The sequence below is a fragment of the Phasianus colchicus genome, chromosome Z (genome assembly GCF_987193195.1).
Source record: "Phasianus colchicus chromosome Z, bPhaCol1.hap1.1, whole genome shotgun sequence".
Taxonomy (NCBI): domain Eukaryota; kingdom Metazoa; phylum Chordata; class Aves; order Galliformes; family Phasianidae; genus Phasianus; species Phasianus colchicus.
This window is the reverse complement of record NC_143476.1, coordinates 60,696,408-60,721,361: the sequence shown is the minus strand read 5'-3', so window position 1 is coordinate 60,721,361 and position 24,954 is coordinate 60,696,408. Positions and strand designations below refer to the sequence as shown.

The window sequence follows — 24,954 nt, the reverse complement described above, 5'->3', positions numbered from 1 at the left end:
CGGGGATTGGACTAGGTGATCTCTAGACAGCCCTTCCAATCCCTCTAACTCTGTGATTGTGTGATTTCACCTCCACCTCTTTTAGGCATCTGTACCAAGATTTTTATTGATCACCTCTATTTAGATTTGAAGATATTCATTTTGACATTTTTTGCCCAGAAATTGGATCTCCTTTGCAGGCCCTTTGACTTTATTTTATGGCAAAACTGGATTTCAGAAGGATTTAGATTACTTTCTTCCCTTTCTCAAAAACTTCCTCTGCTGTTTTGTCCCACATTATGATGTCATCAATGTATTGCAGATGTTCAGGAGCTTCCCTCAGTTCTAGGGCAGTTCGGATCATCCTGTGGTAAATGGTAGGACTGTGATACCAAACCTGAGGCAGTGAGTTCCAGGTGAGAGTCCTTCCATGCGAGAGCTGACTGTGGCCTGTATTCTGATGCCAAAGAGATAAAAAAAATACGCATTGACAATATGAGTTGTGGCATACCTCTCGGCTGCCTTTGACTGAAGTTCTTGTTGAAGTTTTGCATGTCTGCAAGCAGCATTCAGTGATGTGGCTTCATTCAAGCCATGATTGTACACTGTTAGCTTCCCATCTTCACTGGACTTTTGCACTGGCCATATGGGACTAATACAGGGTGAGAGAGTTTTTCTGATTACTCCTTGGCTTTCCAACTGATGAATAAGCTTATGGATGGGTATCAAGGAGTCACAGTTAATGCAATATTACTGCCAGTTCACTGTTGCAGCAGCGACTGGCACCTGCTGTTCTGCTTTCAGCAGAAGGCTCCTCTGAGAGACCAAAGTAGGCAGCTGCTATGGCCCTCCTTCTCTAAGGCATCTATATCAAAAGCCCACTGAAGCATCCTCTCCTGAGGTTGTCTATGCCAAGGATGCACAGAGTCTCTGGACCTGTCACAGTAGGGTGCTTCAGCCATTCAGTCACAGTTAGGCTCATGTTGACCCTCAGTGCAATTAGCTCCTGGGATTGCCCTTGTCGCTCCAGAAATGCAGATGATTTCTGCCTGTCAACGGCTTACAGGCTGGTTCAGCCCAGTTCCATGACTAGCTGGGTGAGGGATTTTGCAAATCCGTGCCTCCAGACAAAGGAAACAGGGGACCCCGAATAATTAAAAACAGCAGCAACAATCTGAGGAAAAACAAACTAACTTACTAAATACGATACTGGAATACAAGATAGCACATTATAATACAATATAATTAGAATTGAAGCTAATAAATCAAATATAATGAGAGAGTATCTAAAAGCTGTAGGCCTTATGCTAGTGCTAAGGCAATGCACACAGTTAGAATGAGCAGCAGTGAGGAGAGGCTGACGACTGAAAAGAGGGATGCCGGTTGACCCACCAAGACCTTATATCTATTCCCCCTGAGCAGAAATGATAACTGCACAGCAAACAGTCTTCTGGGGAATGTAGTTCCTATTCTCTTCTGGGACAGGTACCTGGAACTAGAGCATTAATACTTTAACTCCCAGTGCACTAAATGATGTTATGATGTGGAATACCAATAAACAAATATCATAAAACAATGACACCGCCCCTTTTTAACTTGGTGACACTAGGGCATGTTGTGCACCTGTGATCACTAGGATCTTATACTCCTGTAGCTCTGTTATGCCATGCCATAGAATTGAAACAGTCAAAAAAGCCAGCTGTTTCTTCCCTATACCTAGCTAGAGTTCTGGTTATTGCATTAGTTACTCACTTCATACAGGCCAGTAAACTTTCTTCATATTGCCAAAGTTGACCAGCCAGTTCATCCACCTACACTTTTTCTCCATCTTTGCAGGTCATTACAGCTAGTTTAATGGTATATGACCAGAGCAACATATAAGCAGCCACCACATTGGTGAACTTAGCTCCAGAAAAAATTCATTGAGTAAATATAGTAAAAGGAAGCCAAGAATTGGGGACAAAGGCTGCTAAATTTACCAGGCACTGTAAAAACAATTTCCCAATTAACTCAATGAGACACCAGAGGGGTGTTTCATGTCTGTTCATGTCTGTATATCCAAGGTTAATGGCATATCCTTTTTTTCTTTTATTCATAAGCTGTATTACTTGCTCTGGAAAAATGCAGACTTTGTACTTCAAGACTTGAATCAATATCCCCTATTCCTTTTTTTTTTTTTTTTATACAGGAGCAAGAAGCAAAGAAAGAATTGGGGCAGTTTTATGCTTTAGCTCTACCCTGGATGTATATTCTCATGCATTTGGAAGTCAAGAGTTGCTGTCATTCATATCTGTGAGACACTCTTGCGATATACAGAAGGGAAAGGAGAATGTTCTTCCTTTAGACTAATTAAGAAAGTGCATGGAGAAAATACTTCGGCCATCAGAATACACCTGGAGTACTGCGTCCTATTCTGGGGACCCATCATAAGAAAGGCATTGAGCTGTTGGAGAGGGTCCAGAGGAAGGCCACAGAGAAGATCAGAGGGCTGGAGCACCTCTGCTAGGACAGGCTGAGAAAGCTGAAGCTTTTCAGGGTGGAAAAGAGAAGGCTCTGGAGACCCTATAACAGCCTTCCAGTATCCGAAAGGGGCCTACAGAAAGCTGGGGAGGGACATTTTATAAGGCTGTTTAGTGACAGGATGAGGGGAACTGGCTTTAAATAGAAAGAGGGTAGATTTAGGCTAGATATGAGGAAGAAATTCTTTGCAGTGAGAGTGATGAGACACTGAAAGAGGTTGCCTAAAGAGGTTGTGAATGCCCCCTCTCTGGAGGCATTTAAAGCCAGGCTGGATGGGGCTCTGGGCAGCCTGGTGTAGTGGGAGGTGTCCCTGCATGTAGAAGGGGAGTTGGAACTAGATGATCTTAAAGATTTTTTCCCACTCAACCCATTACACGTTTCTATGATTCTATGAAACCTAGTAGTATATATTTATAAAAAAAATCGTTGTGTGTACTTTTCCCCTTTCAGTCCTCTCTTTGGATGGTGCACTTGGGACAGAGATGGCTAGTATGTACTTCAATTACAAATGAAGACAGCAGTCCTGCTAATTAAATTGCATATGTCATAAGAACAGTTATTAAAGTGTCCAGAAACTCACAGCACCTTCTGCCATTAGCAGAAAATAACTTGTGAGATTGTATCTTACCCTAATAAATTTCAGTTACAGCTCTATTTTAATTAGAAAACCCAGGAGAATTAGGACCAATTCATTCTTGTTCTGCATGTGGTCGAGCTGATCACAATCCAAGAAATGGAATAAGTCTGAACAAAAGACTACAAAATAAACATGTGCAGGCAGCTCTGGATTATCTAATGTTGGATTACCAGAGCCTAGTGCCACAAATAAGCAATGTGCTCCATTCTCTCAGGCTCTGCTCTCCATGTTACTTTTTACTCAGTCATTGTTCTGGACAGGAATCAGTTTAAAAGCTCTTCTTTTTCCCTGAAGCTGGTATATCAAATATGCAATTTTTGCCTAATTTACATTCATTTTGTATAATCTATGCCTCTGTTTTTATAAAGCTTTCTCTATTTCAACCTCAACCATATTCTCTAGAATGATTAACTGTTTCTTTTTCAGAATTATTTTAATTAACTTTTATTTACAGTCAATTAGCAGATGGCTTCAGATTAAGTGTATAAGAATCTTTTTCTTAGTCCTAGTTGCTATCTACAGTCGTTTTCCTGAAAGTTGACAGGAGTATTCTGTACTACTTAAAAAACAGAGGAGAGAGCTGAATTTGCTGTGTTGCTGGTGTAGGATCACCATGGATCTCGAACTTTTTCTGCTTGGTATGTGTAGATAAATTAAAGCTAAATCCACGTAGGTTAAAGAAGATAAAACAACAAGATAAAACAAGAGAAACAGGGTCTCTATGCATAGTTTGTTCTTATGCATCAAAAGCATGCCATACTCAGTTCCTCATCATTACAAGAAAATGGTGTGGAAATGGATAGCCTTGGTGTAAAACACAGCACTAATCACATCAAATCTGCTGAGTAGAACAGAAAAAAGAAGTCGATAGCCAGCTGCCACTGACAGAGAGATTCATTCCAGAGGCTGTACATTTGGATCCTGCAGCTGCCAAGCTTGTAGTGACTGACTGCTTCCAACACTGTAGTAATCAAAGGTGAAGTAAGAGAAGTGGTACCATCTCACTTTGATTAGTGATATGGAAAAAATACAGTTAATATTTACTAGGGTACTTTTTTTTTTTTTTTTTTTTTCCTGTTTTCTCAGCATGCCTGTGTATAAATTTGCTTACTAACATAAGAATATCTAAATGTCTTAAACATCTAGAACTCAGAATGATGAAGAATATTTTTTCTTTTTTTTTTTTTTTTCTAGATCATTTTCAATTAGAAGAAAACAGGAAGCCTCATTATCTGCCTGACAAACTCCATTGCTGGATATGGTCTGAATATGTTTCCTCTTCTCTTCCTCCTTGCTTTTGCTCATTTCCTTATACTTAGAAAAACACTAATGAACCTCACACATTTCAAATTAAAAATCAACATTATCTGGCAAAAGTTTATAGCTAAAATATAAGTAAGAATTAAAAATTATTTAGTTCCCTTAATTTCCATTAAATAAAAAGCTAATGCAAAAGAAACAAAACATGTTTGTGAAAACTATTTGATTACCAGTTTCCACAGACTAACTTCAATTTTGTAACTGCTATAAAAATTGAGTCAAACCATCAGAAATATCTAGCAACTTTCTGTAGTGAAGACTTTGCACACTGGGATTGGAAGCTGGGGATTAGAAGGAATGTCAAAAGATCATTGTGTCCAACCTCCCTGCTAGAGCTACAGTTGGTCACAAAGGTAGATATCCAGAAGGGACTTGAATATCTCAGTAGAAGGAGACTCTACAGCCTCACTGAACAGCCTGTTCCAGTGCTCTGTCATCCTCACCGTAAAGAAGTTCATCCTCATGTTTGCATGGAACTTCCTATGTACAAATTTTAGGCCACTGCTCCTTGTCTTATTCCTACACACCACTGAGAAGAGCCTGGCCTCATCCATTTGCCTCCTACCTCCCTTTAAATATTTATAAACATTAATCAGATCCCTCCTTAGTATGATTTTCCTCAAGCAGACCCCGGTTACTTAGCCTTTTGTCAAATGGGAAATGCTCCAGACCCTTCATCATCTTTGTGGCCTTCTGCTAGACTCCTTCTAGGACATCTCTGTCTTTTTTGAATCAGATAGCCTAGAACTGGACACAGTCGACCTCACTAGGGCAGACTAGAGTGGGAGGATCCCTTGACTTGCTTGCAGGATGCCATCGGCCTTCTTGGCCACAAGGGCACCCTGCTGGCTTTTGGCCAACTTGTATGCCAGAACCCCCAAGTCATTCTCTACAGAGCTTCTCTCAAGCAGGTCATCCCCTAACTTGTACTGATGCATGAGGTTATTCCTCCCCATGTGCTAGGCTCTACACTTGCCCTTGTTAAACCTCATCAAGTTTCTCCCTGTCCAGCTCATCAGTCTGTCCAGATCTTGCTGAATTGTGGCACAGTCTTTTGGTGTGACAGCCACTTTTCCCAGTTTCCTATTATCAGCAAACTTACTGAGGATGCACTCTATCCCTTCGTCCAAGTACTTGATGAGGATATTGAACAAGACTGAACACTGAACTGACTGCTGGGAAACACTGCAATTTACAGGCTACCAGCCAGACTGCTTGCTGGTGGCAACCCTTTGAGCTCTGCCAGTCTGCCAGTCCTGAATCTACCTCACCATTCACTCATATATCCCACACACTCTACGTTTCATAACAAGGATGTTGTGGGAGAAAGTGTTGAATGCCTTGCTGAAGTCAAGATACACAACATCCACCGCTTTTTTGCCATCCACCCAGCCAGGGATGACATCATAGAGTGCTACCAGGTTGATCAAGCATGATTTCTCTTTGGTGAATCCATGCTGACTACTCCTGGGTATGGTATCCAGAACTAATTGTTCCATCACCTTTCCAGGGACAAATGTGAGGCTAACTGGTCTATAGCCTCCTGGATCCTCCTTCTTTCCCTTTTCAAAGACTGAAGTGGCATTGGCTATCTCCCAGTCTTCAGACACCTCTCCCATTTGCCAATATCTTTCAAAGATGATAGAGAATGGTTCAGCTATCACATCTGCCATTTATTTCAGCACATGTGAGTGCATCCCATTGGGGTCGGACTTGTGTGCACTGATTTTGGCTTGATATTCTCTGATCAGGTTCTTCTCAGTGAATGGGAAGCCTTTCTTTCCCCACACTCTCTCTATTACTTCCAGGATTAGGAATTCCTGAGGGCTAGTCTTAGCATGAAAGACAGAAGCAAAAAAGGCATTCAGAATCTCTACTTTCTCAGTGTCTCCTGTTTCCAACACACCCACTCCATTTATTAGGGGACCCACACTTTTCCATAGTCTTCCTTTTAACTGACATACTTCAAAAAACCTTTCTTGCTATCCTTTACATCCTTTGCAAGGTTCAGTTCCAAGAGGGTCTTAGCCTTCCTCACTGTATCCCTGCAGGCCTGACAACATTACTATGTTCTTACCAGATGGACAGACCCTTTTTCCACATTTCATGCATCTTCTTTCCTTTTAGTTTATCCATGAATTTCTTGTTCATCTAAGCAGGCCTCCTGCCACCTTTCCCTGATATCTTACTCTTAGGGATGCACTGATCTTGGACTCAGAAGTGGTGTTGAATAGCCAGCTCTCATGGGCCTCTTATTTTCTAACTCTCTAGCCCATGGGATACTTCCAAGCAGGTTTTTAAGGAGGTCAAAGTCAGCTCTTCTGTAAGCCAGGGTAGCAATGCTACTTACTGCTTTTCTTCTTCCACACAAGATATTGAACTCCACCATCTCATGATTGCCATATCCCAAGCTGCCCTCAACCTTCATATCCCCTCAGCTAAAATATAAGTCAGCCCTTCCTTGTTAGTAAAAACAAGGTCAAGTAGCACACCTCTCCTGATCAGATCCCCCACCACCTGTATCAGGAATTTATTATCAACGAATTGGAGGAATTGTCTGGACCTTGTGTTGCTGTTTTCTAACAAATATTAGGATGGTTGAAGTACCTCATAAGAACCAATGCTGAGAATCACGAGACTACTTTCAGATGTTTATAGAAGGTCTCATCAACATCCTCCACCAAATGTTTTTTGAAGATTTATGATTTTTTTTTATTTTTTCTATATCAAAGCAATTCTCCGAATATAAATTAATCATATCTAGAGATTATCAATATATTTTGACTGAAAGACATGTACCTCTGCAAAATAAACTTATACTCTCAAATATTTGTGTCTTGGAAACTGACAGGTGTTATCAGTGTTACTGAAATACAGCCATTCTGTTGCATTATCAAAGTTTTGAGTCACATGGATGTTTTGAAATGAGAGTACAGTTTTCAATAATATCATGAATGATCAGAGGAATCTGTAGGTTGGTAAAGGTAGTTGTGAATAGTTAGTTGGAACTTACCTAGTCACTAATAATTCTCAGAATTTGTTTAATCTCTCAGTGATGTCAACATCTGTAAGATTCCACTCTACAGATTACACTTATTGCATCTAGCTGTGTTTGTATCTTTGCAGTGATCTTACTTTACACCATTCCATCTATCATGCCCCTACATATACACTGAATAATACTTAGCATTTTCAGCATACTTTAGAGGCATTAATTAACCTTTACAGTGCCAATGCATGCAGTGTACGGACACAAGTGTTCATAATGAGGACAATGACATTGACTAGAAAGCACCACAGAATCCTGATCTAATTTAACCAGGGCTCCATACTAAATCAGTGGATATGACAAGAATGCTGACTATAGACACAGAGGTATGGCAATTTAACTTCATACAAGTAGAAATTTAGAAATATGTTTGGGCTGCTATATGTACATATGCAGTATGCATTTCATTTCAATTTATTTCATTTCACTGAACTGATTCCCAATATTCAAGAGCACAGTAATTATGAATCAGCTTTATTCTCACCATAGACACTCAAGGTAGGGAAGTGCTATCCTTATTTAAGAATAAATGTGGATAAATATATGATGTATCTCAGACCAGCCAGCATCAGTGGCATAAATTGGGGATTCTATATATTCAGAATCTCAGTACAACAATTTGGCTAGACCAAAGACCACTTTTTAATACTTAAGGAAATTGGCTTTTTTGTTCTTATTGGTTTTTGTTTGTTTGTTTGTTTATAAATTAATGGAGATGATGAAGGATGTTGGCTTCACTGTAATAGTAATTTTCTATAATAGCTCTAGTTAATAGCTAGTGTAAAATTTGGAATGGACAACGCTTGTATTGATCTCAGCTTAAGGAGAGGAAGGCTTAAAATGGAGTAGCATCTCAAAAACTGCTTAATGAGAAAACACGGTAAAAGTAACACAAAGAAATACTGCTAAGTGGATTCTGTGTGCTGCTGGACTGTGAGTAGTTTGGAATAAAAAGTCTGATCAAAGAGGTAATTATAGCAGCTGAGATCAAGCAAGAACAAAGCCTATGATCTCCTTTAGATAACAGATGCTAAGACTAGTAGATCTTGTTTCCATCAGTGGAATATACATAGCAGATTACTTGGGGGTAACAAACTTGCCCATGGCAGATTGTGTTTTTTTCCTCCTGATCATAGTACATTAAGGAATGCTGACTGTGAAACCTGTAGCCAGTGTTCCTCACTTATTTCTGAAACGTTAATATCTGAAAAGACACCTTGATTTTGGGACTAAGTACCTTGGAAGAGCAGACCAATACTGTCTCAGATATCACCTTTCAGTTCTCTTCATACTGTAAGTCATAATAGTGCCAGTTCTGATTGCTTTCATTATCTCCTTCCAGACACTTATTTTTCCTACATAAAAGATACGACCTTATCAAAATCTGAAGAACATGAGGAAATCAATGTTTAGAATCACCACCGCTGTTCCTACTTGGTCCAAAACAATGAAAGACTTCCCCTAGGGGATCAACACAGTATTTTTTTAATCTAATGTAGAGCAGAAATATCTCTTCTGGAGGCAGTTCTGTTCCTGTCTTCACTCATGGTTATATATGCAGTTGGTTGACATTCACTCACAAATGAAACACTACTGGCAATAGCTTGACTCCAAATATTATCAGCCACCTTTCCCAACAACATTGCATGAAGTAAAATTTAGCTAAAGAGTCTCCATGGTTTCTTCTCTGCTTCAAAGGCTATCTGATGACCCATTTGATTAACAGCAATTCTCAATATTTTGTTCTTTCTTTCAAATAGTTGTTAAAGACTGTGTCCTTCCTGCTGCAAGCAAATAAGAAAAATAGGGATTATTTTGAAGAGGTGTAATTTGAAGAAGAAAGTTTAAACCCATGTGTTCATTTCATCATCACCTGATTTAGATTATCATATTCTGCAACATGAAGGCCATCACCTATCTTCACAGACTCTGAAGCAGCTCCTGTTGTGCATCTGTACCAGAGCAGTAAGCTCAGTAGCATAGCTCCAAATGACTTTAGCAAGAAGTTTGTCTTTTTCCCTTTTTTTTTTTTTTTCATTTGTTGTATTGTTGATCTTACTACACTACCCCATAGATTACATCTTAAACTATGTTTATGATGAGGAGAATGAAAAAATGTTGTATATGAAAAATAACTGCTTCATTTTTGCACTGAATTATATATGCTTTGTTTTTCGTGAACATAAACAAATCTTTTCCTCTATATTTAACAGAAATTGATGCAGATATGACATGATAAGCTTGTTTCTTTCATAATCTATGTATTAGCACAACGATTGCTTTTTAACTGTTGAGAATCTTTATTTAATGCAGATAAAGCAATTTAATTAGAACAAAAACCAATTTATTCTTCAACTTCTCTCTACAGACATATTTTCTTTTTTAAAGTAGCCAACCATTTTTGGCTACAAATGATATGCATATTCAGTAGTAAAATATTATCTTCCGCTCTGTGAGAAATGTGTAGGGATGCAGCTGATTTCAAACAGAATGGATCTTACTTAAAAAATGATAGAGGGACTGCTTTAATCACATTGCTTATGAGAGCAAACTTCATATTTAGAAGGGGCTGGTGAGGGCTGTTTAGGACAGTTAATTATCCTTTTAAGTCTCTTTATATAACTGTGCTTGTGGTGAACAAAGAAAACCTCTGTGTACTTCAAATACATGTATGACATTAAATCAGCTCATGAGAGCTGGCTTATTACTCCTCGTTACTCAGCAGTGACTTCAGACTGCATAAAACCAAAATGGAGGATAGAAAATCAATGGCTTTGCTGTAGCAATACTCCACAAGATGTGCAATATTCCTAGCCCGTTTCTTTGACAAGGCAGGGAGCTTAGACTGACTCGCAAGGACATCTAATCTGAAACAGATTTCCTTACTGTTCAACACTCACTGCAGAATGAGCTCACAAGAAAATTACTCATTAGTTCCAGCAACCTGCTTTTATTTTTATTTCTGTCCCTAGTCACCTTCTTTTCCATCATGTCATTACTCCCTGTAACAAGTTATGCTGCCTGGAACACGCTGCAAGTTTTAGCAATGCCAGCATGACATACCAGAACAACCAAAAGTATAGCTTGAAATTATCATTGGAGCTAACTGTAGCAAGTGACATTCTTGCTGGTATAAAACTTTCAGAAAGTTCAGAATATCTATCTTGTTTTAGATAGTCAGCACTTGTCATGTTGATAGTTTGTTTGTATTTTTTAAAGCTAAATTTAAAATTTAAAGAAAGAATGCTTCTTGGATTTCAGTTATCCCAATTCTATCTCCAGTGTGTTTTTAGGGCTTGGAAAGGAATTTTACTGTTTGAAGTACGCACAGTAAACTCTGTAAACCATTTTTAGAAAGCGGAACAAATAAAAAACCTTGTAAATTGCTCTGTACATGCAGAACAATACTTCTCAGAAGATACTTCAATCATTTTGAATTTTAAGGTTTGTCCAAAAAAAGAAGATGAGTCCCTAGTGCTAATTAATTACTGTCCAAAGCATTTATTTGTCTGTGGGGATGCTCTTCCAAATTTCAACAACTGTTCTGGGAATTTTCTGTCTTAAAAGTGTTCAGTAGATATCTGGTGTAGGGGATGTGATCTCTGGCTTGATTAGTGAAGGCTTCTACCTTTCAGCAAAACTGTTTAGGTGTGTATTATTACATTTACCTTGAGGCATGTAAATATCACACCCAGTTCCTTTGCAACCTGAGCCTTAACTGAAAAAGAAATAAAATGCCCTTCAAGAAGGAAGAGGGCTGGATTTTTACTTGAAAGTAATATCTTCAGGGAACTGCACATATAAGTAACTTTCCATTCTCAAGGCAAGTACAGTCTCCGTTTGACTATATATGAATAAAAAGACTCTTGAATCAAAGTAGTTATTACATTTTGAATTTTTCCTCTTAAAATGTTTGCAAACAGAGCCTGATGGAAGAATTGCATTCCTTTATTTTAACCTTTCTCAGTGTACTAAGGAACTGTTTTGGTCTACCAGCTCTCTTGGTACGTGCTAAAGAAAAGCATTTATGCAAGCATTTATTTTTGAATCTAGTGTTCAGTTTGTGCAAATGATCGTGCGTGTAGTCTCTGTTCCTAGCTGGGAGACTTTCATCTTACTAACAGAAACAGTGGCAAAGGAAAAAAAAAAAAAAAAAAAAAGAATTATAGGAAAGAAAAAAAGAAGAAGAAGAAACCTCGAGAGAGAGGAGAGAAGAAAACCCACTTTAAAAGGAGAGAACAGTCAATAAAACAATCCAGCAAATTTTTGGTACTTAAAATCTTTTTCCTGTACGTTTTTAAACAGGAAGAGGTTTTATATTTGCCTATATACAGGAATGCCAGTTTAAAAATACTTGATCTCTTTCCCAATAAGAGAAAGATATAAACCAGATTTATTAGCTGCTTAATAGAGTTTATGTTCTCTTTTCTCATCACATTCCAGCGGAATAAACTGGGCATATGAAGATTAGATACAACTAGGGACTTCAACAAAAACAACATGAAATACCTGTGTTTGCCTAGAAAAATTTTCAAGGACAGAACAGGTTTCACTTTTACCTCAGCAATTCAGAGGAGAATAAGTTATTTGGGACTTGTTTTTTTGTTGTTGTTGTTATTGTTTTTGTTTTACCTTTTTTTTTTTTTTTTTTAAATACATTTCTGGGCTTATAGTCAAACACTAATTTATTAGTTTGGGCAGTTAAGTATGCAGCCTAATTTAAGATGTTATAAGCATCTACAGGTTGTGATGAAATAAATGAATTCTCTCAGAACAATTAGTGGTTAACTGTAAGCATCTACACTTATAAATGTTGACCTGTTTCCATATGGCAGGTATAAATACAGCACCAGTCACATGTTGTTTATTTATTTCTTTATTTTAAATATTTACTGAATACTAAATGTCTGCTAAATATATACTTAAATACTAGAACATCCACAAAATCTATTCTGTAGACTTTTCTCGTTGTTAAAACTGTTTAATTTTCACCACATGTGACTACCAGGAAAAAAGCAAGAACAACATTATTCAGAAACCATGAACCATGTATAACTATCATTATGGAGTATTTTCTTAAAGATTTCAATGTGTGAAAATCAGCAACGTGAAAGAAAACAGCAGCACTCAAGACAAACAAGTCAAGCCCCTCTATTCCTAAATATCATGAGAATGGCTTCATTATCTGAAGATAAAATAACACTTTTCTTGTAGGAGTTTATATTTCATTATATGATAGTTTACACTTTTTTTGTGTGTGTAAAATAACTTGAATTCTTTATCAAGAATTTTGTATTTCTTTAAGTCACATTTTTTACCTTCTATTTTCATTCAGAAAGTCTCAAAATGGAGTTAACAAAAATCAAAATAGGGCTATTAATTTTTCTTCTGGTTTTATAATACTGTGTAAAAACAACTAAGGAAAAAGTTGTGTTCTACTACTATTAATTCAAATGATTTCACTGCATTGCTATGTTTTTAAAACTGAAGGTCCTAAAAACAATCATATTTACTTTCTTTTTTATTAATTAACATTTATACATTGTATTACTCTGATCTGCTATAAATCTATATATATCAGAAATGTGTATCTTATTAGTTAATATTTGTACACTGTATTACCCTGACCTGCTATAAATATATATACATGTATCACAGAAATTTGTGTCAAATAGATGAGTCTTTGGGGAAAGAGGCAGAAGGGAGGTTGGATTGAAATACAATTACTTTTATCTTAATGGCAAAATTTGTTCATTTTAGAAGATGTGGTTGTGATTTAAGGTCTGATCCTGTATTATTTTCCCACAGAAAACATTTGATAATAAACAAATTTTGATCATTTAAGTAGAGAGTAATTTCTAAACGAATTATGAGTGCTGGCATTGTTCAGAGGTTTGGCACATGAAGATTAGTACAGGAATACTCCTGAGATATTAAGAATGCCTTGTGAATTTCCCATCCTGATAGTCAGACACTGTAATATACATTCACATTTTCTTAATATTTCCTAACATGATTTCTCAACTTTTGCGGCCTGTGCTCCAGACAGAACCAGACTGACGAATCTGCCTTGATGCCAGTGCAATATCACATTCACTGTAAAAGAACCTGTCAGTTTTTAATTCTTCTCTAGTTCTGAAGTCAAGGGGAAAGATACCTTCAAAGGAGCTGTGAAAGTTATATTTCCACTTGCACTTCAAAAGTAATAAACACCACTCCCGATCGATGTGCCTATCATGTCAGCATCACACCAAATACCTTTGCAGCAGTCAGGCTTTTCTTTCACTGCAGTGACAGATCAGCTAATCCTGGTCGTTCTGTAAGATGTGTAGAGATTATGCAAGTTAGCTAATATCTCACCCTTGACTGATATTCTCATCTCACTTGTATTTTTTGTACAGACATACTGTTGATACAGTTCACATCCCATGGGATTTCTTTGGTTGCTTCATTGCATACTAAGGCCACTTATGTAATTAAGGGCTACTTATCACTGAATATTAATTTCTACTGGCTATGATGACAACTGTTAAAATTACACATTTAGAATGTGTGATGGCTGCTGATTTGCTAGTGTGACCTGCAAGAAGAAGGGTCACTGTTTCAATATATTATGGACAAACATCACCAGTAACCAGCACATTTTCAAGTTAACTGTAAAACTATCTACTATGCTCCTACTTCAAGTAATTGTTTTTGTTTTGGGCTCCTTTAAGAACCTGAGATCCACTGAACTTGCAACAAAATAGAATTTAGTTAGCATGCATGCACAAGTTTCCTTTCTTCTTCTTTTTTTTTTTTTTTTTTTTTAATTAAGCACTCAGACTTACTTCAAAAGTAGCACAAATATGCAAGTCAACTTTATGATTAATTACTGCAGACTCAAATGCTTTTATTCTTGGTCTTCTACTATTCCCTACTATTACTAATCTACTATTTCCACTGAGATTTTTTCAACAACTTTAGCCATATTTAAAGTTAATGAGCTTTTTCAATTAAAGCTTCAGATATTTAGCCTTTGGATAACATTTAGAAGAACCAGGGTGTATCTAATTATGTTGGGTGAATTCTTAAAAGGCTCTGCATGTATTTCATTCACTGTGATTACATTTTAAGTTGCGGGCACATACTGGACTGGACTTCACTCTAGACTGAGTGCAAATCCCTCTTGTGAAATCAGTATGACCAATAGGTCTGAGAGCCCAAGGAATGACTGCACCAGCAAATGCCCTTGAGAACAAGTACAATATCAGCTATTCTGAGTGGCAGAAAAATCAGGATTCCCATTAGGTAAAAACTATACAAGGAAAAGAAGGCTGCATAAAGTGTAAGGACTTCCTCTAAACTGAACAAAGCATGACAGAACGAATACTGAAAATGTGCAGCTCACTTACAGAAAACAGCAGTGAAGTCAACAGAAAGATTAAACTGAAAAACCCTCCACTCTACTATGAGCAGAAGGAAAAAATAAATGTGATTTTCAAGCAGTGTCCTTTGGTCCAGATGCATATAGGGAGGAAGTCTGTCAGAGCTGATTTCTGCTTTCCTGTGGGAGTCCTTTGTTTCTAATCACACTTCTAGGCTCCTGAGGAGCAGAAGTTAGCATTAGAAAGAGCCTGACTAGCTCAGTAGAAAGTGACACATCAGATTAAGCTGTTGCTTACATTTAGGGTAGCTATTTCAGTGTGTTTTGTATCTGGTACAACTTTGAGAAGATCGCTCGCACTAGCCCATCCCTGAAGTCCTGTAAAAGGAGGATGTCATTATTTCCCTATCTAAAAAGGCAATTGCGAGTATGTGTCCTGAAGCAAAGAACTGGCCATAAGGAAGGACTGAATAAACACTTACCTAAGTAAATAATAAATAGCATTAAACTGAAAAGTACATCTACAGAATGGAATTCTAAGAATTTTAAACCAAGGAATCCTGACCACATATTCCACATAAAGATATGAAGCAGAAAGACTTGGGAAGGCAAAATCTGGGCTCAGATCTCTATTGCTCGTACAGCGTAGAAATGCCTTCATAGAATATCTTTGCAGAAACCCAGCTCACTTCTATGTTTAAAATTTGCAGATAAAAATCTCTCAATACCATTAGCTTAGTTTGATATTTCAAATATATGCATTTCTCTGTTCTGCCTTGTGTCTGTTTCCAATTTTTTAGCCAGGTTTAACTCATGCCTTAGGAAATTCATAGTTGTCTTTGACTTGACCAGTTGGTCGTGCAGCTTCTTGGTACAGCAAGGGGACTGAACTGCAACTGTTTACCATTCTGAGGGCTCTGATTTTAATTCTATCTTCTCCATCCTGCTGCCAGTTTTCAGAAAAGTCAATGATGGTATAATAACCTTGATTCCCTGAAGCTGACCACTTGCTACACAACTGTTACAGGCAATGGCACAAGCAAACACAATGGTATGGCTCCGTAGAGCTTTATTGCCAAGAATCCTGACTAAGAGAATGTAAGGGCAGGGAAGAAATTTCAAAAGCTACAATAGATGATGTGATTTAAAGAACAGTCACTAAAGGAGATGGTCTCATTTTTCTCCTGCTCCCCATTCTTTTTCATGCAAAACACAAAGAAGAAAGTGCAGTAGAGCATAGCTCTGAAGTCAATACTTGCACTGCATCTTTCTGACACTGTATTTATTGCATTGACAGATAAAAAAGAAATTGCTCTTTTGGCGACTAATACCTCAGTCTAAATCAGAACATAGCAAAGCTCACGGCTGCTTCTTCAAGATTGTTGTGAGGATATATCTGACTTGAAAGAAAACATCACCTTTCTCCCTAGCTAACTGTGGCATTAAAGAGGAAAAGTGGCAAAATTCCAAACATAGCTTGCCAAAACTGAATTTTAAGGTATTTGTCTAAAGAATAAAAATATCCACCATGTTCCCAGCACTGAAGTATGGCTGTTTTCCATCCATCCAAATTTCCTGTTTTTTTTTTTTTATTATTAATATTATAAACAATGTAGAAAAACCTTACAGAGACCGCAAAAATGCAACTTCGTATCATTTTTTGCTTTGAGAATTTCCTCCACATAGAATTATTCAAATCATACCTCACACTTTACTGAACCTATCTTGCTCATTGTTTTCAGAATGACAGAGCCTATTTCATTACAGCTGACGTTTCATTTACCAGATAATGAAGTCACATTTTCCTTTTGGATATGAGTCATCCCCATGGACAGCCTGATGCATAAAAGGGGTATGCACCATGCAGACCACCATTCTGGCCAGTTAAGACTCAAGAAGTAGCTGAGAGTACACACTGGGCATTGGACTGGACGTAGGTGCTGGAAAGAAATTCCTCATGCAATTACTTTTGAGAAGGCCAGGCCTTTATTTGTACCTTCAGTCATAATCACCAGTTTGGCTTTTTGAAACAGTTCATGTGATTTGATTGCTTAAAGTAGCTACTTGGTTTTGCCTGGTTTATACACTCACTGAAAACAGAAATATATTAAAACAGCAAGCGTAGTTGGAGCTACAACAAATTTAAGAAGGTGCTTTAAGAACTTACCAAGATACCTTTGTCGCTCTTTTTTGGGCTTCTGTCCCAGTGACTTCAGCTTGAAAGCATTAAATGAGTTCTTTATACATGCTTTGCAGGTGAGGGTTCTTTTCTTTTCTTTTTTTTTCTTTTCTTCTCTTTTTCTTTTTTTTTTTTTTTTTAGCTTTAATTTGCTGTTTGATTCGCCCCGGGATTTTCAGGTGTTGCACGAAGGAGTAAAGTACAGAAAGTACCTCGGTTCTTGGTTGTCAGCCATTGGATGATGGCCACAACATTATTAAACCATCCAAGCATGCTGGGTCTCAACCACAAAATTTAATTTTCCCTACTGCAGGGACTAATCAACTACCAGAGGCTCTAAGTCCTGAGGAGACTGTTTTTATCTGTATTTTTTTCTTCTAAAAACTGAAGCACAGTTAATTTTATAGTTTTGTCTATCCTCAGGCTTACAAACAATGACAGAAATGCAGCTTGATGAGAAACAGATAAAATGTGGAATTTATGCTTACACTATGACATAAATTAAAGAAAGATGAAAGGTCTAAGTAATTAATTGCACCTCCATATGTTGGATAGAAGGACCCCAGATTCCCTTGAGTGAAAGAAAAGAAAAAAACTTATAAAAAGGAAAAAGATCAGTAGCTACTTCTTGCTTTGTGTAAAAAAAAAAAAAAAAAAAAATCATGGAGAAAAGTTACAATTCTTACTGCAATTGCCCATTTCCACAAAACCACCTCTGTGGACAAACTGAATTCCCATTTCTGAGACTTCCCAAGACATTTACAATGCACAAATTTGTATCTTAAATTTAGGATTCATAGGAAAAATCAATTATGGGATTCCTCACATAGTAAATCTTGAGTTTCTTGAGCAATTGCTAGCACAATACTTTTTTCCGGAGCTCCATGTGTATGTTCTCTACCCTAAAAATGTGAGTAGGCAATCGAGCCATGTAGGTTTCACTTAGTGAGAAGCATACGGTCTGATGCTAAGAGGAAAAAGCAGAGAGGGAAGAAAGGAGATAAGGGAAAGAAATGTTGCAGCTCAGCACCACTGCTGTATTCATCTACCTTATTTTTAATTGGAGAAACTGTTTCTTGGAGTTCTCCCAAGAAAGACAAGGGGGGAAAAACTCCACAATAATTCCTCAAACTTACCAATACTGGAGATAAAGGCAGTATTATGCACATGTTTAATTTTATCAGAAAAAGATGGTCACAAGCAGCAGTTCACATGACTAAGACAGAATTCTTTCAAAGTGACGGCTGTTCAGGGTTTATAGGAAACATTATCTTTAAAGATATTTGGAAATAGAAGAAAGTTTCAACCAAAGAAAACAATTATAAATATTCTTAATTGCCTGGAAATAATTTGTCATACAAAATTGGACTGAGATACATTTATACAAAAGTTTCAGATGCATTGATGTTGTAATGCCTTTTAAGAGCTCAGCATGTTTTTGCACAGAGTGTTCCAATAACACATTAAAGAAAAGGATATGACTTTCACTTTTATCTTCTGCCTCCCTCCCTCGCTCCATTCTCTCCTGCACTTCTTTCTCTTCAGTTTCTTTTTTTCCTTTTCTTTTTTTCTTTTTTTTTAGATCTTTTTTTTCTTCTCTCTCTCTGCATAGCAGAAGAGAGCATAAAATAACCGGAAGACTCTGTAACTGCTACTCCATTTATTTTATTATTTCAGGAATTCTTTCCAAGTTGGGTTGCAATTACATTTAAAACTAGAGAATAATGGGCTATTGACATGTATATGGTTTTAGAAATATAAGGCCTCATTTTCTCAGCTGGAATTTCCCCACAGCGTGCATTTGCATTACATTAGAGATGGTCTTTTTAAAAAGAGCATAGCCTGCATTCAGAGGTTTGACATTATCTGGGTCAGAGGAAGTGTTTAACAGCAATAGCCTTACATCTACTGTGAATCTCCTACAGGCACACACAGTGCATTAGTGAAAATGGGGGAAACACTGAGAGGCTCTACCATTTCAGCTGTAGTTTATGACATACCTGCCTGCACCAGACATTAATCTGCAGGAAATGGATTGTCATGGTCATGGTCACTTGCTCCACTCGAAATGCATATGCATTATTTAAACTGAAACCTGCACTTCACACCTTGTGCAGTTTGATGTAACCAGAAAGGGTATGATCCATAAACTAGCAGTTTTCATGGTGCATATAACTGTTGCCATTTTCAACGTATTTACCTACACATATAGCAGCTGCAAGCTTTTCCTTCTGTCTTAACAATGACGGCATTATTCCCCTTTTGCTTAGCTGAGGTCTAACTAGCTTTCAGGCTCAAAATCACGTGGCACTGGTTAGGTATGTAAGCAACTCAGTGCCTTTCTTGTTCCCAGAAGGGTCTAAGACATAATGAAAAAGGAATGCAGAAGTTTTTCACCTGTTATAATTGTCCTATAAAGCCCTATACAATGAACTCTTTGTCATCTTCCAGGAATGGGTCATTTGTGAATGGTAATGCTTACAAAAATGTGTTTTGTGAACAGAAAGTGTAACTGGTGTGATAATGCAAATGAAACCCGGGGAGGTTGCACAAGATGTCTATAACTTTCACCATTTGCAAGATTTTTAGATATCAGAGATTTAATTTATCCTGCAGTGATATTCTACATTCTAAATGAAAAGTGCTCCAAACCAGTACTATCCTACTGTAATTACTGAGAAATGAAAGTCAGCATAAACTATGTTTTTTTTTTTCCTTCCTCTTTTTCTCTCTCATTTCTAACATTTCTCCCCACTCCTACTGCCTACCACCATCAAAAATTTCTCTCTTTTGAAGTCCTCTGTATTACTGCTCTCTTTCTCTCCTTCTCACCAACCTGGTGTGACCTTTGCTGCTCACTTAACTCTTCATTTCTCCTAAACCTGCACAGTATCTCAGGTACACTATGGCTCTCTTGGTATTTTTTCTGCTATTTTTAGCTGCATGTTCCACACATTCATGAAATGGCTTGAGCCATTTTGAGGGACAAAACTTCTCCTTTCAAAACTTTTCCTCTCTTGCCTTTCTGTTCTATATTCCAACCTGCAGACCACATTCTCCTATCCATTTCCCTCTAACTTTCCTTTTATGTGAAACCTACATTTTCTTTGATAAACAGACCCTTCTTGATGACCTGTTCTCACCTCTCTTCCTCTAGCTGGCAACAGCAAAAAGATATACATTAGTGTGTTTGAATTTCCAGATCCAGTTTTTCTAGAACTATTGAACCAACAGCTGTCACAGAAGTTGCTGCTTAGTAGACCATAAAATGTGTCCAAAATATGTCTGTCCCCTGACTCCTGGAAAAACGGAAAAACTAAAATTAACACCAAGACCCTCTTCAGATTGTGCAGGACATCTCACAGGACTGAAGACTGTCATTCTTTCAAATTCTTCCAACTAGGTATGGAGTGTAGGTGAGTCATGAAAAATGAGAACTTGAGATTCTAAAATTAGGAAATGTCTTTCTTCTTCCAGCCAAAGTTTCATCATCTCTCCCCAGGATTCATAACAGCCCTAACATCGTCCTGACCAAAAAAAGTGTGTATTCTTCTTCTGAAGGGAGATTTTTTAGCTCACAGTGTAATGGAGAAGAAAGAGATGAGCTGCTTACATAAATGTTTGGATTCTCTGCCCCATCAAAATGGGAGATTTTATCGTGCTTTTCTTTCCTCAGAGGTGTGTAAATCTTAAAATTCTTTTCCTCCTAAATGGAGAAGGTGTTGGGAAGTGGGAACAGATGGAGTGATGATTTTCCATGGCATGTAAGCAGTTCCTGATCTTTCCCCAAATACAACCTACCAGGCAACTTGTCTGCTTGTAAACAAGTGTCATCTGTATTGTTTTTGTGTACTATGTCCCTTCACATGAGGTAACATGCTTTCACTCCACAATGTATCAAGTCATGCTTCTAGGTAACTCCAGAAAGGACAAACTCCCAGTCCTATTTTGATATCTTTTTGTCACAGATGAAGTTAGTACCTAGCACAGTACCTAGGTCTGGGAGCAAAGCCTAGTTTTCAACTCTGTTAACAACACTATGCATCCCAGTGCCTTTGTGACCAAAAATAATCCCTTCAAGAGAACACTCCATGCTTCAAACATATTTTACAGTTTCAGCACATGGTAAGGTATGTCCAAAATCTATTAAGTAAAGAAATATTATCTCATATTTCTGGGATGAAGAAACACTGAAGTCAAGCAGACAGTTTTAAATTTTCTGATAAGCAGCAGTAGCAGATTCTGTGACTTTGTGATGAATGAGGCCAGGTTCTTCTCAGTGGTATGTAGCAATAGGACAAGGAGCAATGGCCTAAAACTTGTGCATAGGAAGTTCCATACAAACATGTGGAAGAACTTCTTTACAATCATAGTGACAGAGCACTGGAGCAGAGAAGTTGTGGAGTCTCCTTCTGTGGAGATCCATCTGGACACCTACCTTTGTGGCTTATTGTAGGGTACCTGCATTAGCAGAGGGGCTAAACTCAATCATCTCTTGTCCATCCCAGTACCTGCAATTCTGTGATTCAGCAATTCTGACAACTGTATTGCAAGTCAATAAATATTTAAACAAATCTGTAACGTTAGCAATTTTGCCTGATGAACCAAAGAGACTAGTTTATTACTGAATATGACCTGATAATGTAGAAAGTGAGCACTTTGGCACATCTGCTGCCTAGTGTAGCAGCATAGATATTTCAGCAGTGCTTCATACAAGCTCTGTGAGAACAAAACAGTGGCCATGCTGAAAGTGAACCACAATATTCATTCATTTAGGGGTCAAGCAAATCATTCATACAGACATTAAAACCTAGGATGCCTTGAGCCTGAATGTGTGATCTGGAAACTCTAGACTTACACTTGAGTCTGGTTACATCAGAATTGAAAATAGAACTTGTCATACCTCTGAATGCAAATGTTGGTGAGGCATGTTTGCCTCCTAAGTGGCCCAGCTGCATGTCTATCATAAATAGCAGACAATTTCCCAGTAGGATCTACTGAGAAATTAAGTCTGGAAAATGGTGAAGAAATCAGATAGCAGATAAAATCCACCAGTGGGAAAGAGGCAATGGAATCAATATGTTGTTCTTTGTTAATGATCTTATTTCACAATTATTGCTGACTGAGTTATTAAAAAAATTCAGGTGACATTTTATAAATATACATACATTAAAATGGAAAAACAATCACCAATGTTTGTTCCTATTGAACTGATACAACTCCAGGATGACCAAATGCTAACATTTTGCCAGAAATTCTTCATCAAAATAAACATGAAAAGTGCATTCTGTTGCATTAGTATAAATTGTAACAACAAACTGGAAGTATTAATAATTCCTGAAGGCTACAGTTTTATCACATTTATTTAGAGCTTTGCATTATAGACTTCAAACCAATCTTGAAAGTTCTGCTTGAAACACCTGCAGACACTGTTTTCCAAGCTCTGGCTAAAATTGCCCTTTGCATTATAATAGTCTCCATGGTATTTCTTAGGGATCATAATTGGGTAAAATACCTGCAGACACTTCAGCTAAGAAGAAGATACAGATATATGTAAGATATGTATCCTATACATAGATATATATAAGATATATGTAGGAAGAACATACATTCTGTTCTTCCTACAAAGTGTAGATTTGCAAGTATTCAGTATCCATCGTCAAACACCGTAGCTTTCTTCCATTGACTTGCCTTCCACAAGACTGCATCATTCCTACTGAAGACAATAAATGCAACCTGAAAATTATTGTTCAAGACCAAATTAATCAAAACTTTGAGGCTGTACATAGAGCTATACATATTGTATATGTCTGTACTCCATATATTTGTCTAAATCTATATCTATAAATATGTACATATGCATACACTCACAATCACAGGGAACAGAGAAGAGTACAGTTTGTGCTTTGGAAAGAGTCTTACAAGTTTCAGTTCTTGCATATTAATCCACAGCAACAGCAGCTCCTAAAACTGCAATGAGAAACAGGCTCATTTGATAACAGTCACACTGCGAAGTCACAAACTGTAAAACTCCCCATGCAAACAGATGTGAAATCATCTTTAACTACCTCTTGCTTTTTAACAGTAAGTTGCAATGAAAAGGTACTTTATATCAGATTACTTGTGTACTATATATCTTACAAAGCTGAAAATGTTCTTAAGCATTTTAAATGTTGACTAAAAAGGGAGTTGAAGACTTAGGAGACCTATACAAGACTGCTGAAATTGTTCCCCAATGTTGGCATGCACTTAGAAACCAATAGTACTGTAAAAAGAAAAAATACAGATTTTTTTTTTTTCTGATATTTTTGAGTAAATAAGAAGGATTCAGACAAGTTTACCTGAAATCCCTTTTTCAAGAAATACTTGCATTAACCCTGCTACCTGCAAGGTGGTTTGATTTCCATTCATCTGCTCCAACACCACCACTGCAGTAAGGGGAATTACAAACAGAAATCATAAATATTCTGTGATTTATTTGGTTAGCACATCTAAACACATTTTTATAAAAAGATCAGATATTTCATAAAAAAATAGAGAGTATTTCAGGCACACCACAGCAGAGCCATAAAGTAAATCTCTACACTTAGAAATATTAAACTAATATTTCTTAGTAAGCATTATGTGTCCTTCATTAAAAGTAAAATAGTTTAAGATATTATTCTCTGAAAGACTGCTCAGTAAGTAATTGGATATAAAATAGAATCATTTAGGTTGGAAAAGAATTCTAAGATAAAAAAATTCAACTATTCTAATATCATCAAGTCTTGCTGTTCTAGTCTGCTTCATATTCATGAACTCATTTCTTACAATTGGGTGGAAGGGTTATCAAAGATAAGATGTTATCAAATAACATCTTAAGAATTAAACTTCCAGGAGAAAACTTTATCTGCCAAGCTTTTGTAAGCACTATGCATTAGGTGTTCTTTAGATTGTGTTATGTATGAAGGATAGAACCAGATTGAGACCAGAGCTGCAGTTACAAAAAGAATTAAAAATAAAAAACTAAGCTAGCAACTATGGCTCAGAATGGGAGGGCTCACAGATTAAGGACTAACAGCATAAGGGATCTCCAGCCAAGACTGATGATCCGGGCCCAGAATGAGGTTTCAGCTGAAGATACGGTTTCAGCAAATGATCTGGAATGAATGCTTTATTCAGACTGAGACAGTAAACTTAGAATAGGTTAAAGCAGGAATTGAATCAGACAGAGGATGCCAGACAATCATTAAAAAAGAGAGGTTATAAGCAGGTGTGGTTCAGGTGTGGGTCTGTAAGATACAGATTCACAATTAAGTCTGAGACCAGATGAACAAATAGGAGGGGACTTTGGATATGAAGTTAAGCAGCAATAATAGATTAATGTTATCACAAAGGATAGCATCTGGAGTTCCCTTGATCTGGCAGCACACTTTGATTGAACTTGAAACTGAATAATCCACCTAATAGTCTGCATTATGGATATGACAGGAGCTAGGCTAGGTCTAGTCCAGTTCCTGGAAGATGTCTCTGGCTGAATTTTACGGTCTTTGTCAATATGACTGCATCAACATTCGCAACATTCTTTACTGCATACTCAGCAGAAAATGTGAAACAGCTGTAGATTATGATCTCTGCATCAGAAGACTCTGCTCATTTGTCTTAAAGTGTTGTGTAAGTCACATCCACCCTAACCTTGTGAAGATTCATGCCAATTGCTAACTTATTCTTTTATAAATGAAAGGAAGTATACAGGAAAAACTGAATATATTATATATATTCCGGGTAACTGAATAGCCGAACTAGCAAAATTCACAACTATTGCTATTGTTGTCATTATAATTTCTGTCCTTTTCTGCCTGAGTATCTGCTTACCTAAGAGCAGAGATGCAGTATGTAACTTGGGGTACAGCCAACTAGGTGTT

At 37.3% G+C, this 24,954-nt stretch overlaps 2 long non-coding RNA genes across 2 annotated transcripts in view; one reads left to right on the top strand and one right to left on the bottom strand.

Moving 5' to 3' along the window:
* The window catches only part of LOC149913026 (uncharacterized), a 50,903-nt gene extending 33,778 nt beyond the window's left edge, over positions 1-17,125 (bottom strand). The window contains exon 1 of the long non-coding RNA XR_016461436.1: positions 17,039-17,125. This is a non-coding gene — a long non-coding RNA (uncharacterized LOC149913026). The remainder of the gene's footprint in view (positions 1-17,038) is intronic.
* LOC116228791 (uncharacterized) lies at positions 309-4,512 on the top strand. The gene is made up of 3 exons (XR_004166868.2): positions 309-395; positions 2,168-2,271; positions 4,331-4,512. It is a non-coding gene; the product is annotated as an uncharacterized LOC116228791 (long non-coding RNA).
* Positions 17,126-24,954: the final 7,829 nt, after the last annotated feature.